The sequence below is a fragment of the Zingiber officinale genome, chromosome 2B (assembly GCF_018446385.1).
Source record: "Zingiber officinale cultivar Zhangliang chromosome 2B, Zo_v1.1, whole genome shotgun sequence".
Taxonomy (NCBI): Eukaryota; Viridiplantae; Streptophyta; class Magnoliopsida; order Zingiberales; family Zingiberaceae; genus Zingiber; species Zingiber officinale.
Window position 1 is genome coordinate 95,530,682 of NC_055989.1, and position 20,715 is coordinate 95,551,396.

The window sequence follows — 20,715 nt, forward strand, 5'->3', positions numbered from 1 at the left end:
AGTAGACTCCACAGCCGGGTGCGAGCTAATATGCATGTTGGATGCTTATCAGGGCTACCATCAAGTGCGGCTCGCCCGAGCAGACCAAGAGAAGGTCAGTTTCGTCACTGCAGACGGCACTTACTGTTACAACGTAATGCCGTTCGGACTCAAGAACGCTGGGGCTACCTACCAACGACTGATGAACAAAGTATTCCGGGAGCAGATCTGACGCAACTTGGAAGTATATGTAGATGATATACTTATCAAATCCTTCCGAGCGGCAGACCTTTATGCGGATTTGGAAGAGACTTTCCAGACACTAAGGAGATATGGGGTTAAGCTGAACCCCCAGAAGTGCTTGTTCGGAGCAAAAGGCGGACGTTTCTTGGGCTATATTGTGACCGAGCGGGGCATAGAGGCGAACCCCAGCAAGGTGAAAGCATTGCAAGATATGTCTCCTCCTAGAAATCTACGAGAAGTACATCGCCTCACCGGTCGGATAACGGCGCTATCACAATTCATCTCCCGAACGGCCGACCGAAGCCTCCCTTTCTTCAAGATTCTGCGCAAAGCTACCAAGTTTCAATGGGACGAGGAATGCGATCGGGCGTTCGAGGAGCTGAAGACTTATCTCAATTCTTTGCCCGTGCTGGCCAAACCGGTTGTAGGAGAGCCGCTCCGTATTTACTTGTCTTCGACCGAGCATGCTGTGGGCTCGGCATTAGTGAGGCCGAACAGCGAAGAGCAGCCCATGTACTTCTTAAGTCACATTCTAAAGGATGCTGAATCTCGCTACACCGGTCTCGAGAAACTGGCTTTTGCCTTGATCCTCGTCGCTCGGAGATTGCGCACTTATTTTTTGGCGCATACAATCATCGTGATGACGAACAGCCCGCTGGGAAGGGTGCTCCTGAATCCAGAAGCGTCCGGGCGGCTCATCAAGTGGACAACGAAGTTGAGTGAGTTCAACATTCAGTATCAACCCCGCTCGGCGATTAAGACGCAGTCCTTGGCAGATTTTGTGACCGAAGTGCAAAATCCCGAGCCCGAAGCTATGTGGAAAGTATTTGTGGACGGATCGTCCACTCGGCTCAGAAGCGGAATTGACATCCTGTTACTTTCCCCTCAAGAAGAGCGGATGCGCCTATCCGTCAGGCTGGACTACCGAGCAACCAATAATGAAGCGGAGTATGAGGTCCTCATTGCCGGCCTGCAGGCCGCGCGACACATGGGAGCAACCAGGTGACACTATTCTCAGACTCCCAGTTGGCTGCTCAGCAACTCTCAGGGTCCTTCGAGATTAACAGTGAGAGGTGTTGGTGCAACCTTAGGTCAAGGTTGACCTGGGTGACCCGACTCGAGTTGACCTGACTCGAGGTATATTTTGATGTTTGACAAGAATAGAGAAGTTGTATTTTGATGTTTGACAGGAATAGGAACTTGGGGGATTGTGGGTGCAACCTTTGGTCAAGGTTGATCTGGTTGACCCGACTTGAGTTGACCTGATTTGGGAAAAGTTCAAGTATGGAGACTTGGCACGGAAAAGTCCAAGCAGGGAGCTTGGCACGGGAAAAGTCCAAGTATGGAGACTTGGCACGGAAAAGTCCAAGCAGGGAGCTTGGCACGGGAAAAGTCCAAGCAGGGAGCTTGGCACGGGAAAAGTCCAAGTATGGAGACTTGACACGTAAAAGTCCAAGCAGGGAGCTTGGCACGGGAAAAGTCCAGGCAGGGAGCTTGGCACGGGGAAAAGTCCAAGTATGGAAGCTTGGCATGGGAGGTCGGAGAGGGCTCGGTAACTTGTTCTCGGAACTGGATGGAGTCGGAGAGGGCTCGGTAGCTCGTTCTCCGGACTAGGTCAGAGAGGGCTCGGTAGCTCGTTCTCTGGACTGGATGGAGTCAGAGAGGGCTCGGTAGCTCGTTCTCCGGACTAGGTCAGAGAGGGCTCGGTAGCTCGTTCTCTGGACTGGACGTGGAAGTCAGAGAGGGCTCGGTAGCTCGTTCTCCAGACTAGGTCAGAGAGGGCTCGGTAGCTCGTTCTCTAGATCAGGAAGGCTTTAGGTTTAAGGTTGGGAAATTGGGTCAGTCTGCTGACCGATCCAGTGATACTATGGGTATCTGGATCGGTCTGCTGACCGATCCTGTGAAACACTGGGTCATCTGATCGATCTGGTGACCGATCAGTAACCACACAGAAACTTTCTGTGAGTTATCTGATCGGTCTGGTGACCGATCAGTAAGAAGGCTGATCGGTCCACAGACCGATCAGGGATCGCAACCAACTCTCTGTGAGAGTTGGGATCGGTCTGGGGACCGATCAGCGTAGGGCCTGATCGGTCCCCTGACCGATCAGATCCACCCTGGACCGATCAGGGTGGAGCCTGATCGGTCCAGGTCTAGCCATTGAGTCACAATGGCTAGATTTCTTCTTTGTCTTCTTCGCAGGTTGATTTAAGGTGGAGGACCTCTACTGTTGGGACTTCTTCTTGCTTCTTCTTCCTCCTTGCGATCTGAGCTTTGCTGAGCTCTCCATTACTGAAGCTTCGTGTGAGCTTCCCTCGGCTGGGTCTCCAACTGAACAGTTGCTGCTGTGGTTGGCATTCGTGAAGTTGCAGCTTCATCAACAGTCGACGAGAAGGCAAGCAAACTAGTGTTTTTACATTCATATTGTTCTTGGCTTCTTGTTGTATTTCTTGTACTCTGATCTTGCTGTTGCAAGAGATTGTGGCGAGGTTTCTCCACCCAGAAGGAGTTTTTATTAGCCGATTTTCTGGGGTCTCATCCACCGACGGATTGATAGGATTCGTCCACCTTACGGACACGCCGAGGAGTAGGAGTATCATCTCCGAACCTCGTTATATCGTCGCGTTTGAGGTTTGATATTCTCCCGTTTCATTTCTATCTTTTATTTCCGCTGCGCTAACTCAAATTGTAGGAAGAAACGAGAATTTGTGGTCGGCTATTCACACCCCCCTCTCTAGCCGCTATCCGAAGGTCCTAACAAGAGGCTCAGGCTCTACGCGGAGGCCTTTGAAAAGCTCAGGGCCAACTTCGTCGAAGTTGTCATACAGAAGATCCCCCGAGCCGAGAACTAGTCTGCGGATGAGCTAGCCAAGCTCGCCAGTTCGATATCGCCGGTCGTCATCCAGCAACCAATCGAGCAAGTGTCCTTGGTGGCGCACATTGATCGAATGGAGGGTCTCACATTCCCGAGCGATTGGAGGACATCCATAATAGAATTTTTGCGATCGGAGGTCACGCCGTCCGATCGGGAGGAAGCCCAGCTATTGAGGAGGAGAGTCGGCCGGTTCACGCTCATCGGGGATCAACTTTATAAGAAGGCATTCTCCCGGCCGCTACTAAAGTGCGTCAGCTCGGAGGACGCAGAGTACATTCTCCAAGAGGTACACCAAGGATCTTGCGGAGGTCATCCGGGCGGCCGGTCTTTGGCTAGAAAGATCCTGCTGGCCGGATACTTCTGGCCAACTCTACAGGAAGACGCCGCTCGGACCGTCGCTACCTGTCTTTCTTGTCAGAGGTACCACAACTTCTCCCATAGGCCTACGAAGGAAATGAAGACGTCCACAGTATCCTGCTCGTTCGACCAATGGGGCATGTATATCGTAGGGTCTTTTCCCATAGCGACCGGTCAGCAGAAGTTTTTATTGGTGGCGGTCGACTATTTCTCCAAGTGGGTCGAAGCTAAACCACTGGCCAAAATAACCGAGCAGATGGTCAAAAAGTTCATCTGGCAGCATATAATCTGTCGGTTCGGCATCCCTCGTTGGCTCATTTCGGATAACGGGCGGCAATTCGTTGGTCAGGAGCTCGGAGAATGGTCAAAGGATACGGCATTGAACAACATTTCACTTCCGTGGCGTATCCTCAAAGCAATGGTCAAGCCGAAGTAGCCAATCGGGAGATTCTGCAAATACTTCGGGTTCAGCTCGATCACATGGGAGGAAGCTGGGTCGACGAGTTGCCGGGCGTACTATGGGCCATTCGCACAACCCCAAAGGAGGGAACGGGGGTAACCCCATTTCACTTGGTGTACGGAGGCGAGGCGGTCGTCCTAGTTGAGGTCAGAGTGAAGTCCGATCGGATCCAAAGCTACGATGGGGATAATGCCGAGCGAAGGCAACTGGAGTTGGACCTGGTGGACGAAGCAAGAGCTAAAGCAGCCGTCCGGCTGATGGCATACAGGCAGAGAATGAAGCAGAATTATAACAGGCGTGTAATTCCCGGAGCATTCCAGGTCGGTGATCTTGTATGGAAGAAGGTGAAGCCGGTCGGTGATGTGACCAAGATGGCAGCTCCCTGGGCGGGGCCCTTCAAAGTCATCGAGAAGCTTCGATCGGGCGCATATTACCTGGAAGATGAGGACGGACGGCAGCTAGATCGACCGTGGAGCGCAAACCACCTCCAGCCGTACCGTGCTGGATAAAAGGTGCACCAGTGTAATTCATTTCATGTATGTTCCGTTCGTCTGTATCCTTTGGCTGCAGGATTGAAGATAAGAAAAATTGTGAAGAGTCTGAGCATTATTCGCCGAACGACAAACTACATGAAGACCGTCGAGCGGCGACGTTAAACTCTAGAGTCGAACCGGCGACTATAAAAACCCCGGCTTGAAGACCGTCGAGCGGCGACGTTAAACTATAGAGTCAAACCAGCAACTATAAATCCCCTGGTTGAAGACCGTCGAGCGACGACGTTAAACTCTAGAGTCAGACCGGCGACTATAAAAACCACGGCTTGAAAACCATCGAGCGACGACGTTAAACTCTAGAGTCGAATCGGCGACTATAAAAACCCCGGCTTGAAGACCGTCGAGCGGCGACATTAAACTCTAGAGTTGGACCGGCGACTATAAAAACCCCGGCTTGAAGACCGTCGAGCGGCGACGTTAAACTCTAGAGTCGAATCGGCGACTATAAAAACCCCGGCTTGAAGATAGTCGAGCGGCGACGTTAAACCCCCATCTTGAAGACAGCAGACGACGCCTCTAGAGTCGGACCGGTGACTATAAAAACCCCGGCTTGAAGACCGTCGAGCGGTGACATTAAACTCTAGAGTCGGACCGGCGACTATAAAAATCCCGGCTTGAAGACCGTCGAGCGGCGACGTTAAACTCTAGAGTCGAACCGGCGACTATAAAAACCCCGGCTTGAAGACCGTCGAGCGGCGACGTTAAACTCTAGAGTCGAACCGGCGACTATAAATCCCCCGGTTGAAGACCGTCGAACGACGACGTTAAACTCTAGAGTCGAACCAGCGAGTATAAAAACCCCGGCTTGAAGACCGTCGAGCGGCGACGTTAAACTCTAGAGTCGAATCGGCAACTATAAAAACCCCAGCTTGAAGACCGTCGAGCGGCGACGTTAAACTCTAGAGTCGAACCGGCGACTATAAACCCCCTGGCCTGAAGACCGTCGAGCGGAGATGTTAAACTCTAGAGTCGAATCGGCGACTATCAATTCCCCGGTTGAAGACCGTCGAGCGGCGACGTTAAACTCAAGAGTCGAACCGGCGATTATAAATCCCCCGGTTGAAGACCGTCGAGCGGCGACGTTAAACCCTAGAGTCGAACCGGCGACTATAAACCCCCCGGCCTGAAGACCGTTGATCAGCGACGTTAAATTCTAGGGTCGAAGCGGCGACCATAAATATCCCTCTCGGAAGACCATCGAGCGGCGACGTTAAACTCTAGAGTCGGACTGGAGACTATAAACCCCTGGCTTGAAAATCGTCGAGCGGCGACGTTAAATCCCTGAATTAAAACCAGCAACTATAAACGCGCCGGTCCGAAGAATACCGAAGGCAGCTTGGAAAGAATGCGATAAAAAAGTAACGTCAACAGAAGCGGAGTTTCATTGACCCATCGTCAAGAAATACGCAGATAAGTAAGTTAAAAGTCAAATTGAAAGACGATAATGTTAACTCGCCGAACGGTGAGCATACAGACAAAACTTCAATACATAGGCAGAGACAAGTAAAAGACGCTCCTCAGTCTAGTGGATCAAAGATGGGCTCGGGAATGATCTCTAAAAGGTCGGCCATGTCTTTGGGAGGTATCAAGGCTGTCTCCAGGAGATGGCCCTTAGCTTTCAGATAAATCGTTGTCGCCCGAATGGCTTCTTCGAAGGATATAACTAGCCGATCGCTAAACTTTTCGCCGAATTCGTCCGAGCGGAGATAGTTTTTCTTCATCACCTCGAAGCGGCTTGATTCACCATCTTGATATTCTTTTAGCGCGGCTCGGGAAGTGTCAAGAGCGTCTTGGAGATCTTTCTTGTCTAGTTGCAGTCTAGCTTCAGAGGCCGATCGGCCCGCCTGCTCAACAGAAAGAAGATCGACAAACTCCTTGACACGCTGCTCCAGCGCTCGGGCTTGCACATTCTTGGCCTCTAAATCGGAGATGGCTGTGTTTTTTCTATTGGTCGCCAGCTTCATCTCCCGGTCGTGAGACTTGACCTGGGTTTCAAGGCTGGCTACCCTGGTCTCCAAGCCAGAGGACTTGTGCCGTTCGGCCGCCAATAACTTCTCCGATTTGCTCAGCTCGGCTCGAAGCGCGGCATATGAGGGCCCCTGAGCTGGTGCCCCTCCGGAAATTTGAAGCCTTTTTAATTCTTCCTCCAGTGCAGCCAAGCGGTGGCTAACCGCGATGTTCTCTACCCAAGTCTACGCACAAAGAAAATAATATCACGGACCAAGTCAAATAAGGACGTATGGTGTTGAGAAACATACCCCGGTAACTTGCTGCAAATGGCTGTCGCCGAGCTGACCGGGAGTCATCTTGGCGACATGGGCTCTCGCGTCCTCCCATATCCTGGCAAGAGGTCCGCGGATAGTAATCTGATGCTTGGGGGCGACTGGCCGATCAGCCGCCAGAAGAAATTCTTCCGTGGGGAGGTGGAGGATGACCTTAACCACTCGACGGCCGCTCGGATCAGATTGAGCCGAAGTTGCGCGCCCGGATGACTCGCCGAGCGAGGCAGATACTATACCAGACCGCCTGAGCCGAACGGGAGCTTTTGGCTGAGAACTTACAGGCGGCGCCCCAAGGGAAGCCATCGGCAGATTGAGCTGGGAAGGAGTTCGGTCCGAAGAAAGGGCCTCGACTGGAGCAGGGGCCGGGGTGATTGCTACAGCAGGGGCATCGGTCGACTCAGTCACTGGCTCCACAGATGTGGCTGACTGGGTGTGGAGGTCCGTCCGGCGTCGTTTGTGTATTATCAGTGGGGAGTCCTCGGTCGATTGCCCCGCTTCTTCCGAGACCGGTTGTCCGGCGGATGAGATAGCATCACCGACCGGTGCTGTTGCAGAAGTCCGAGCGGTCGACTCTCCAACCGCAGGTGAAGCTTCTGCACTTTCTCCTTCGTGTGAGCCGACCGGTTCAATACCCAGATCGGCCATCTCCTTCGCGGCTGCCGCCTCCACCTCGACAGCTTTCAACTTTAGTCGATCGGCAACCTTGGCACGCCACATGATGTCAGCTGCATAAAAGAAAAATAAATCAGTTAGACCAAAAGGAAGGGGGACAAGGAGAATGCTTACCCATGCTGCTCGGAAGCTTCGTTCTGATCGGGCTCAGTCCGAATATATATAGTACCCCCTCGTAGAGCAGCTTGTTGATGTTGAATCTCTGCCCGACTAGCAAATTGGTTGCGTGAAGGTAGTCTGGCTGGCTCTTATATTTACCGAGATCCGGGGGGCTCGGCACAGAAGTTTGCCATTTAGTGCGAAAAGACGGCCGCTCGGGAAAACGAAGATAAAAATAGTTTTCCTTCCAATGCTTATTCGAGGTCGGCATCTTGTCGAAGAAGACTAGACCGATCCGCGATTGGAAGAGAAAGATTCCCCACTCGGACTGCTTGGGGTAGTAGAAGTAGTGGAAGGTCTTAGGGATTAAGGGGATGCCGTGCAGCCTAAAGAGGACAACCACCCCACACAGCAGCCTAAAGGAGTTAGGGATGAATTGGCCGAGCGGAAGGCGGAAATAGTTACACACCTCAAGGATGAACGGGTGAATTGGGAAGCGTAGACCAGCCACAAATTGATCTCAGAAAAAACAAACAGTGCCGGTCGGAGAGTCGTGTGGCCGATCGGAAGGTGTAGCTAATATCAGTTCGTGGTTAGAGGAAAGTTCAAAGGTTCGGGTAAGGTTCAACTCATCCCTCTCATCGAATCGGCTCTCGGTGGTGGTATACCAGAGGCTGGGGGCGAGGTCGGAGTGATGAGAAGAACTGGCCATTATCGAAGACAAAGAACGACACAGAGGAAACCGAAGTTTGACAAGCAAGATGGTCGGAACAGTGGCTAAATGAGCACGAAAACAGCGAGAAGTGCAAAGAAAAGCACGAAGGAATTGAAAGGAAAAGGGCGAAAGGGCCTTACAAAGGATAGGATCGAAGGAGGCGGTGATGGATTACCAGAAAGCGAAGCAGCGAGCTCGTCGAAGCGTTGGACGAGAAGAAGTAGAAGCTTTCGGATGCGCACGCGAGATCGTGAAGCGGCCGAAGAGGAAAGATGCTTATAAACATTGGGCTCAATCAACCGGCGCCGTCCGATCCAGGTTACGGGATCCAAGAAGGGGATCTGACCGTCAAATTCGAAAAAGCCGAAAGTCACATTAGACCTGACGGCTCGAGTGAACGGTGACGAATGCGCGACCACGTGGCGCTCGCTCACAGGTCGCATTTAATGAGCGCCATCATGCGAGCGTGGCCGCGTGCTCAGCATTAATGACGGTGATTTACAGAAATGCCGAGGAGTTTTCTAGGGATAACCAGCATGACCGATGCCGGAACGGCAGGACAACGGCAGGCAAATGAAACTATCCAAGTACCAATCGGGGACACGCCGAGTGGCGTTACCTACTTGCATAGTCCCTGGTCGGCCGGACACTAATCTTGGTGGATGAGCGGCAGACACGCCAACCAGACGCTGTCCAGTCAGTTGGACTTAGCGCCTCCTTCGACTAGACTTGAGGGGGAGGCATGTGATCCAGTGGTAAGGACGGGGGACCCTCATTGGCGGGAGGTTAACGACATGTGGAGGTCAACGGTCAAGAAGGTCAACCCCAAGGTCGTGCCGAGCGGATTAGCGGGTCGACCGAGCATCCAGCCGACCGGACATCCGACCAGGGGTCTCCCGGACCGGACGAAAGACACCCCGACCAGGGGTCGGGTTTCCGATGCTCAAGTAGAGTCTATGGGACGAGCGGAACGCTCGGCCGAGCCGCATGACAATAAGGCGCAATTCCATCCGAGCACAGGAGCAGGGCTTCACCGCCCAGGCCAGGGTAGGCGCATTCCCGGAGACCATGAGCGCCGAGCGGCTAGTCCGCTCGGCCCGGGAGCAGGTGAAAACGCTAGGAGACAAAAAGGACAGCTGGTAACTTCATCCTCGAGACACCTGCCGCCGACAAACAGCATAGTCGGCGGCCAGAGCGGACAGAGTATCGTACGGTGCAAGTTTCCACCGTCACAACCGGGATATGCTCAGACGATTGCGGAATGGCGTCAGACATGCTTTTCTAACACAATCCTACTGAGGTATGTTTGGTAAAGTGTGCATGCATCGAGAAGTGTGCCCGCGCCTCCCCGGGGTCCTATATAAGGACCCCCAGATTTCGACGGAGGTGTGCAATCTTGATCACTGTAGCTACAGTAGTGTTACTTTGCTCTTCTTCTTCGCTGCTTGACTTGAGCGTCGGAGGGTCGTCGTCGGGAAACCCCTCCCGGCTCGGCTTCTTTGCAGGTTCGCCGGAGATCCACATCATCAGCCGAAAACAACGAAGAGCGCCACGTCCCCAGTGTCCATCGACTCAGCGCACCTTACGATCCGGTAGTAAGGAGGGGGGACCCCCCTTTTAAGCAGAGTCAATGCCACGTGGAGGTTGAAAGGTAAAAGTTCAACCATGGGTTTGTCTGAGCGGATAAAGATTGAGGCGACCGGCCGAACGTTCTGAACGGAAGTAAAGACACCCTGGCGGGGAGTCGGGGTTTCGACGCTCATGTTGAACAGGGTTGTATGGCCGAGCGGGTAACCCGCTCAACCGAAGGCTTAAAGTAATACCGCGAACAGTCTCCACAGAGCACACAACCGGGAATCTCCCGAGCGGACGTGAGGGGATTGCCGACCGACCGGACGCTCGGAATGAGGTAAGAAGAGACAAAAGGACAAGGGAACATCTTCTGACAGTAGGTATGTTCAACGATCAGGCCATACGCAGGATCTTACGATAGAGGGTTCCACTGTCCCATCAGAGATGTGCTCGGACTGTAGCAGTATGGTGTCAGGTAAGCTCTTCTGACAAGCCCATACTGAGGTATGGTTAGTGGACACGTATTCGCCTCGGTATATGTGCGTGAGCCTCTTCAGAGCTCTATATAAGGAGCCTCACACTTCGCCGGAGGTACGCATTCTCCCGTATTCGAAGCCACTTCTGCATTTCCTCTTGCCTGACTTGAGCGTCGGAGGGTCGTCGCCGGGAACCCCTTCCCGGCCCTACTTCTTTGCAGGTTCGCCGGAGGTCCACACGACTGGTCGGAGGTGTACGTCAGCCCTTCGGAGAGCGCCTCGTACCCAGCGTCTGTTGATTCAGCGTTCGGACAGGATCAAATTGGCGCCGTCTGTGGGAACGCACCTGCATCCAAGAGGAAGCAATGGACGAAGCTAGACGACCGCATACGGTGATGCTCTCCACGGAGGAGCTCGACGCTCTGATCGAGACAAGAGCGGCTAAGCTTGTGGAACAAAAACAGAAGGCGCAAGCCGAGCGTTCCGAGCAATAAGCGACGTCAACGTCAGGAGGTCGAGAGGCATCAAAGTTCCGACCAGAGAATATCTCAACATGGGGCCGAGATAAAGATCCGGTCGGCATTCAAGGGGAAAGAGGATGGCCGAGCGAACCACCTCCAGCCGTACCGAGCTGGGTGAAAGGTGCACCGATGTAATTCATTTTATGTATGTCTTGGTCGCCTGTGTCCTTTTAATGCAGGAAGCAAAGTGATAAAACACATTTTGGAATTATTGGCCGAACGACCGACTGCACGAAGACCACGTGCCGCTCGGACCGTGTTGAAATTAGCCTTAAAGGCCGTCGAGCTCCGACGTTAAAAATCGAGAGTCGAGCCGGCGACTATAAACCATCCGAGCGGAAGACCGTCAAGCTCCGACGTAAAAAATCGAGAGTCGAGCCGGTGACTATAAACCATCCGAGCGAAAGACCGTCGAGCTCCGACGTTAAATATCGAGAGTCGAGCCGGCGACTATAAACCCTCTGAGCGGAAGGTCGTCGAGCTCCGACGTTAAATATCGGGAGTCGAGCCGGCGACTATAAACCCTCTGAGCGGAAGACCGTCGAGCTCCGACGTTAAAAATCGAGAGTCGTGCCGGCGACTATAAATCATCCGAGCGGAAGACCGTCGAGCTCCGATGTTAAAAATCGAGAGTCGAGCCGACGACTATAAACCATCCGAGCGGAAGACCGTCGAGCTCCGACGTTAAAACCGAGAGTCGTGCCGGCAACTATAAACCATCCGAGCGGAAGACCGTCGAGCTCCGACGTTAAAAATCGAGAGTCGTGTCGGCGACTATAAACCATCCGAGTGGAAGATCGTCGAGCTCGGACGTTAAAAATCGAGAGTCGAGCCGACGACTATAAACCATCCGAGCGGAAGACCGTCGAACTCCGACGTTAAAAATCGAGAGTCGAGTCGGCGACTATAAACCCTCCGAGCGGAAGACCGTCGAGCTCCAACGTTAAAAATCGAGAGTCGTGTCGGCGACTATTAACCATCCGAGCGGCAGACCGTCGAGCTCCGACGTTAAAAATCAAGAGTCGAGCCGGCGACTATAAACCCTCTGAGTGGAAGACCGTCGAGCTCCGACGTTAAAAATCGAGAGTCGTGCCGGCGACTATAAGTCCTCCGAGCGGAAGACCGTCGAGCTCCGACGTTAAAAATTGAGAGTCGTACCGGTGACTATAAACCCTCCGAGCGGAAGACCGTCGAGCTCCGACGTTAAAAATTGAGAGTCGTACCGGTGACTATAAACCCTCCGAGCGGAAGACCGTCGAGCTCCGACGTTAAAAATCGAGAGTCGTGCCGGTGACTATAAACCCTCCGAGCGGAAGACCGTTGAGCTCTGACGTTAAAAATCGAGAGTCGAGTCGGCGACTATAAACCCTCCGAGCGGAAGACCGTCGAGCTCCGACGTTAAAAATCGAGAGTCGAGCCGGCGACTATAAACCCTCCGGCCGGACGAATGCAATAAAGAGGTTTCGCTGGTGAGTCGTTTAGTCGATCGACCAAGTACCCAAAAGTACTTCGTCAACGTCCAGCGAACAACCTATTTTGTCGAGACATGATATATTAAGCCGAGTGGAAAAGCTACGCAAAATACTTCGTAAAAATCCCTTTCGAACACAAGAGAGGTGTGATAAGAGGCGAGTGAACGGCATGCGTATTGATTAGCAAAAGAAAAAGCAAGTAAAGGATAGCATTAAAGAAATTAAGGCCGAGTGGCTAGATTACAAAAAGGGATAGTTTTTTGGCCGAGCGGCCGAATAACAGGCAAACTTCTATTCTAAATACTCATAGAGATCCTTCGGGATGTTGTTGAGGAGTGTTGCCTGGTTTTGAGCGGGGATAACGGCGGAATCGGGAAGTTGCCCTTTGGACTTCAAATATTCTGTCGTGGCATTCATGGCAAGTTCAAAGGCCATGTACATCCGCTCGCAAACTTTCTCCGAAAATTCGGCCGAACAGATGTAATTCTGTCTTAGGGTAGTGACCCGACTTGGCTCGGCCTCTTGATATTCTTTAAGTGTCGCTCGGGAAGCATCGGCGGCTGCCTGGTGTTCTTGTAAAATAGCCTCGAGTTTCGTCACCTCATCTGAGCGGGCAGTCTTCTCGTTGGCCAGTTGATCCATCAGCTCTTTAACTTTTTGCTCCAGCCCCCGAGCCTCTACGTTCTTCTTCTCCAGATCGGAGATAGCCGTTTTCTTCCGCTCGGTGGCCAGGCTTATCTTGCGATCCAGTGATTTGTTCAGGCGATCAAGTTCGGCTAGATTGTGCGTCTGGTCAGCCGTTTTCTTCCGCTCGACCTCCAGTAAATCTTCGGTCTTTTTGAGCTCTTTTTGCAGCTCAGCGTATGATGGACCTTGTGAGCCGGAAGGGCCACCCGGAGCCGAGAGCTGTGAAAAATAGAGCTGTGTCCCCAGTGTCCATCAGCCGATCCACTGTGAAAAATACAATCCACATCATCAGTCGAAAATAGTAAAGAGCGTCACGTCTCCAGTATCTATCGATTAAGCGCTCCGATAGAATTATATATATATATATATATATATATATATATATATATATATATATATATATATATATATATATATTAAACATGCCAGCTTAAAAACAAATGCATGAAAATATAAATTTTTTTACTACTGTATTCGAAACGAAGAGGTTTCCTTTTTTGATTTCCTAAAATCAAACTTTTTCCTCAAATCACTGTACTTTGTATTTCACTGTAGCACATGCTTTTTCACCGCTTTCTCCCGCCTCACGTTGCACATATCACGTCGCTGTCTCCACGCAATCGCAACAGACACGATCGCCCATCACAAAGGCCACTGACGCATAATCGGCCTTTGACGCATCGTGCCCTGGACATTGACACATCGCTGGTCATTGCGGGAGGTTATTTTATTTTTTTGTTGGAGCTCTTCAGCGTGCCTCGATCATTGACGCATCGTATACCTTCACCAGCTCCAGCTCCGGAATGCTGTCGTCGGCATACCTCTACGACGCGAGCCTAGCACTGGTGGAAATCATGACGCTATCATGATTTCCTAGCTAGACAAAGCACGCTGCTCTGCAGTGGCACTGTCGTCGGTGAGTCACTCTGCGACCCTATCACTGGTCTACCTACGACTCTCCCATAGACCGGTCTACCTACGACTCTCCCATAGACATTCTTTTGCCATAATGCGATCTCCAGCACTCCACTGACGCGACACATAGTCATCGATCTCGGGAACACAGGGATATGCCGACTTGGGTTTGAGAGGATTTTTTATGCATTTAAAACTAACACAAGCTATGATACCATTAAATGAAATTAAAGCGAAAAACTGTAAACACTTAACGATTTTCTGTACATCTGCAATCAGTGACGACAGGATTTGTTATCGGAAGAACGATCACATAATCAAAAAACTCTTCGCAATTCTACGAACCAAATTCCACAGGCTTGGATATTCCTCTTGTTCTTCCACACCTCCTCAATGAAAGACTTGAACGCTTTATATAATGGGAATACCAAAGGATATATTAGTAAATTCTCTCATAAAAATATGGACATCGTTCATATTTATATAAGGGTTGATGTAGTTAATTTATATAAGGGTGTTGTTGTCAATAGACCCGAGATCAATTTTTAGTGGATGTGAAATATTTCGTTGGTTGTTTCAAATTCTTCTTACATTATGGCAAAAGATGAATACGCTCGCCCCCAACGCCCGCCAACCCGTCCCAAGGCCAACATGGAGGAGATAAATCACGGGCGACTACTAGTCTTTGGATGATGACTAGCACATAAGAGAGATATTTATCTCGGTTTTGTCGAGATTCGAACCCCAGATCTCGTTGTGACAATACCTCATGCACTAGCCACTAGACCCATCCGAGGGGACACCAAATTCTTCTTACATTGTGGCAAAAGATGAATACGCTCGCCCCCAGCATCCCGGCCAACCCGTTTTAAGGCCAATACGAAAAAAGTAAATCACGGGGACGCCAAATTCTTCTTACATGCTTGTTATTGTTGGATGAAGTGTTGTGATTTATCTTCCTCCCAAATCTTGAAGAACTGAGATGATGATTTCACCGTTGGTGTGGATGATGGGCAGAACCCTAGCGTCTCCAATATGTCCCTTGGGATTCACCCCTTGCCCCTATTTAATGTGTGCTGCAAAATTTTTTAGGCGAAAAATTCTATCCCTACTCCGGTGGGTATGGATACCGTTTATTTAGGAAAAATAGTCGAACTCTTGTTTAGGAATAACTTTTCTCCCCTCTTAGGTGGGACCGAGATATGGTCTCAACTCACGGTTGGGCCCAGTATGAGCAGAGACTGGACCTCGCCTCTGGCTATACTCAAATTGAGTAGCAAGTCTACTATTCACTAACCCATGTAGGACGTCCATGGCCGAGACCCTTTTCGCTAAGACCTCTATGGCAAGAGGTGGTATATCGAAGTTTTATGAAATTTGTATGGTATATTATATTGAAATATTTGATATATAAAAAAATTATAACGATACGATATTAAAATTTTAGTATATTAAATTTTTAGCATGATTAAATTTCATACAATTTAAAATAAAATTTCGATATTAATATAATATACCAAAAATTTCAAGAGAAATATTATGTAAAAATATTATACTGAAATTTTAATATACAATTAAATCAATATAATTCAATATATTTCAATACGACATATATAATATACTAAAAATTTTAATATTTTTTCCCATCATCCCTATTTATATTCGAGAATTTTATGGTTGAGACCTACTAAATCCTCAACTGTTGCCAGTAGTCTTACTTCTTTGCGTGACATCGTTGTCACCCCCAAAGTCACTAGCCCCTCTTCGAGTCAAGTCAATGTGTCAGTCGAGCGAAACTTGAGCCAAACCCTACTTAGGCGGTAAGTTTTAACACAACCACCTTTAATTTTTATTCTTGCTTGAGGGGCGATGTCATTAGCATCGTTACCATGCCGCCACGATCTTCTTGATCTTGGAGAATCATGCTTGGTTGATTATCGAGGCACATGTGCACGTGCCCTAATTATTACTCCTCGAGAGTTTCACCTATCGGACGGCTAACCCTCTTCCCCTATATGTAAAATACAGGGTTAAATGTCCTTTTGAGACGGTCTAGTAACTAGCATATAAAGTGTTGTCATTATGAGATTTGAGGTTCAAATCTAGATAAAATTGAGATAAATATTTTTTTTATGTGCTAATCATTATTCTAAAAATTAATATCTACCTATAATTTATCTCTTTCATATTAATCTTAAAATGAATTAACAAAAATACTAGGATTAACATATTCACTTTAGGCAACTCAGACGTCATACTTCCTTTCTTGTCTACCGACTCTTCGCTAACGCTTTCACTCGCTTGTAGGGGCATCCGCATCGACACATTATTTGATAATTAATAACACCAAATAATGTGTGTTCACAATCACCGATATGGGTGCATACATTAATAATTTAGCTGATATGAAAATCCATAAATTTAATACTATTAATTTGTTAATATGGGCTGATGTGGAAGTAGGCGCATGCAACACGCGCCTTGGGTGAGTGTGAGGTGGGACACAAAGCTGATATGAAAATCCATAAATTTAAGAGCATCTTCAATACAGCTTTTTTTACATATTTGTAAAATTGAAAAACTTAAAAAAAAAAAAAAAACTCTAATAAATGGAGACATAAGTTTTGAGATTTTTATTTTAAGAGCAAGTTTGATATTTCAAATCTACTTTTTTTCTTTTAAAGATGGAGCCATTAATCATTGAAAAATTAATATTGCATGTTTGATTTTTTTTAAACCATTAAATATTTTATTTAATAGTTAAATTATACACTTTTCTTTTGAAAATAAATATATTTGTTAAGTTAAAAAAAATACAAATGACTATAATTAAATTAAAATTCATAAGTTAATTAAATATTAAATAAAAATTATAAATTAAATTAAATTAAAATTCATAAGTTTATTAATTTATTAATTAAAAATTACAAATAAATTAATTTAAAGATGAGAATTAAATAAAATATTAAGTAAAAATTATATATAGATATTAAATGAAAAAATAAAAATAAAGATGTATGATTTGTAATGTAGGATCTATAAAAAAAGTTGTATGGAGATTTTTTGATTGTGAAAAGAATAGTAGGTTTTTTTATTTTTGATGTGATATTGATGTGTTATATTGAAAATTAAAAAAAAAATTTAAGAAGAGATTTAATTATTGGAGATGTTCTAATACTGTTAATTTGTTAATATGGGCTGATGTGGCAGTAGGCGCATGCAACACACGCGCCTTGGGTGAGTGTGAGGTGGGACACAGTTGTGTCCCACCACACATTCTGTGTCCCACCACACATTCCCCTAATTAAACTTAAAAAACTGTGCCTATTTAATTTATTTTTTTAATTATGAAAAGAATAGTTCATTTTATTAAAAAAATAAAAAATTTCAATGGCTATTTCATTTAATTAAAAATAATTTTTACCAAATTCAAATTTAAATAAAATTATTATTTATTTTATATAATATTAATTTTTAAAATAAAAATAAAAAAAATTTATTTAATATAAAATAAAAATAAAAAGACGGTGGACTATGAAATCCATAAATAATGAGTATTACATTAAATAAATGTGATTGTATATTAATAATAAAAAAATATTAATATAATGAATATATGACACGCGGATCCTACCTTACTTAATTAAGGGGTGGAAAGTGTAATACTGATATCCTAAGTTCCTCTTGTTAATTCTTTCTTTCTTTAATATTGCTCTCATTATGCGTCCAACAAGGTTTTGAGATGAAGGTCGTAGGGGTGCTTCTAGTTCTTCGAGAGAGGAACTCAGTAAGAGTGAACCTTCTTCTTTCCTTGGTTTGATGTCATCTCGATCAAGAACATTGAGATTGAAACTTCCGCCCTTCAATCAGGTTATGGAATACCTGATGATTTTTGTGTCATCATACCATATTCTTCTATCGCACCCCTACTAAGGGCATCTTCAATGTCAGAATTTTAACAAGTCTGTAAAACAAAAAAGTTTTAATCCTTATGAAGATAGATTTGAGGTTTTTAGTTCAAGCGCAGATGTGAAAAATCAAATATGTTTTGTTTGTTTTGAATATGGAGCCAATGATTCATGTCGCATGTTTGACTATTTTAAAATAAATTTAAAATAAATTATTATTATTTTATGGATTAATTTAGTAATGAAATTAATTTTATAAAGTATTTAATTATATTGTTTTATTTTAGGTTAGTAATAATTCTTTTCTTATATATAAATATAAATTTTCAATAAAATTGTTAGTAAATTATTATTTTAAAAATAAAGTTAAAAAATATACAAATGATTATAATTAAATTAAAATTTATAAGTTAATTAAATATTAAATAAAAATTATAAATTTAATTAAATTAAAAATCACAAGTTAATTAATATATTAATTATAAATTATAAATAAATTAAATTAAAGCATATAATTAATTAAAATATTAAATAAATATTCACTACATAAAAATAATAATAAATAGAGAGATATGTGATTTGTGCCTATAAAAAAAAGAAAAATGATATGCTCAAGGAAAAAAATTGAAAAATTTAAAGATAGACACATAAAGTGATGGAGCCCACAAAAAGAAATGGTGGGCCATAGTTTTATGTGTCTATCCTTGACATTTTATTTGAGTTTTTTTCCTTGAACATATCATTGTTCTAAAAAAAAAAAAGTTGTATTGAAGTTTTTTTTTTTATTTTTTAGCATGGAGAGAATAGTATGTGTTTATATGGGTAATGTGGTGTTGATGTGACATAATAAAAATTTCAAAATTCTCATGTAGATGATTGGAGATGCTCTAACTATGTCACCTTGTTTCACGATCAAAACGAAGAGGGCTCGTTTCCTCGTTCCTAATTTTTTCTAGGAGGTCATGATCTATTTTGAGATTTCACTCGGCCAGTTAGCCCGTACCCTTGACAGCAAGACCTCCTGTCTCCTCCTCCCCTTCTTATAAACACTGGAAGAAGAAGCTCTACTTCTTTGTCCTCCCGTCTATTCCTTTCACCTTTCCTACCTCTTGGCAGTAAGACATCGAGGTCTTTGTTCTTTATTTTGATTATGATATATTTGTTGGTATCCCAAGATAATTTTGATATAATTAAACAAGTTAAGTTAGATCCTCTTGTATTTAACCCTATGTATAAGTATGTAGGAACTTAGGAGCACAGAAAGTCGAACAAAACATGCAGCTAGCGAGAAGGACGACACGAGAGAGAGCCGACGAGCTCGATACGTTTGAGGGACGAGGTGTTGCGGAAGAATACACCAGCGGACGAGAAGAGAGCGTGCGGTGTTTCCGAGGGATAAGAAATCGGAGCGGAAGATTTCTCGAGGAGTAAAAGACGCAGCTGTCCGAGGGACGAAAAACTATGGAAGAGTACGCTGGCGGATGAGAAGCAAGCACGCGGCGATTCCGAGGGACGAGAAGCCGGAGCGGAAGCTTACTCGAGGAGAATGCCGAAAGTTGGGTTCGGGTGAGCCCTATTTCGGATGGCCGAAAACACCCAAGCGAGCGAAGCTGGAGCGGAAGACCCGGACTGAGGTGAGCAAAATCGGAGCGGAAGACATGAACGAACAAAATCAACTGTGTTGAGTTTCTTGGTACGGGCGCCCGGACTAGGTCGGGGCACCCGAACTTAGTCGGGGCACCCAGAACCAGTCTGGGGCGCCTGGAGCAGTCCGGGGCGCTCGGAACCATTCCGGATGCCCGGAACCCGATTTTTTCCAGATCGACGTGTCGTTTGATCGTTGCGTCGGGGATAGATTTCTATCTCATTCCAAGCCCCTGGAACGCTTTCAGGTGCCCCGAGTAGGGCTATATAAGCAGCCCTGCTCCCAGAAGCTAATAACAACGAAAAATAGTGAAACAACACTTGTAGACACTTTCTGTTTTAACTTTCTATTTTTTTACCGTCATTGCTGTAAAGAGGCTTCTTCGCTTGAAGGAGAAATTAGTGCACTTTACTTCCTTCGATTAACTATCTCTTCGGTTGTAACCAAGTAAATTCTCGGTGCCTTTGTCCTTTAGTTTATTATTCATTCTATATTTATGCAAGTGTCATTTTAAGTTATAAGTTCGAAAAAGGTTTGTTTGCTTGATTTGTGCAGGGTTATTCACCCCTCTCTAGCCGACCGCCAAGGGTCCCAACAAGTGGTATCAGAGCCAAAACGCTTCAGGAGGACTAACCGCTGAACGAAGCACACGAGATGGCCAGACCGAGCATCTACCCACCGAAGTTCGAGGGGGAGTTTGCGAGCTGGAAAAAGAGAATGGAGGCATTTTTCAAAATAAATTTTGATTTATTGTTAATAATGGAATTTGGTTTTGAAGCACCCCAGAGCAAGGAAAAGTATCAATGGACGAAGAAGGAACAAGCCGACTTCGTGGCAAACGACAAAGCAGAATTTCATCTGCTGAGTGTTCTACCGCCACAAGAAGTCAATCGGATCGGAGCTTACGAGTCTGTAAAGGAGCTCTGGGAAAAATTCTTGAAACTTCACGAAGGAACCTCGAAGGTGAAACTTGCGAGACGGGACTTACTTCGCAATCAGCTCACCAACCTTCGATTTGAAGAAGAAGAAACCATTGCACACCTTCACTCGAGGATTAAGAAGCTCATCACCGGACTTTCGAATCTCGGAGAAAAGTAAGCAACCGAGATTCACTAAGGTACACTCTTAATGCATTCCCTAGAAATACGAAATGGGCATCATTAGTAGATGTCTACTATATCTCTAAGGATTTAGAATTTATTACCTTAGAAGAGTTATTTTCAACTTTTGAAGTCCATGAATCGAGATATGCAGATACAAAGGAGCCGAATCACAACATTGCC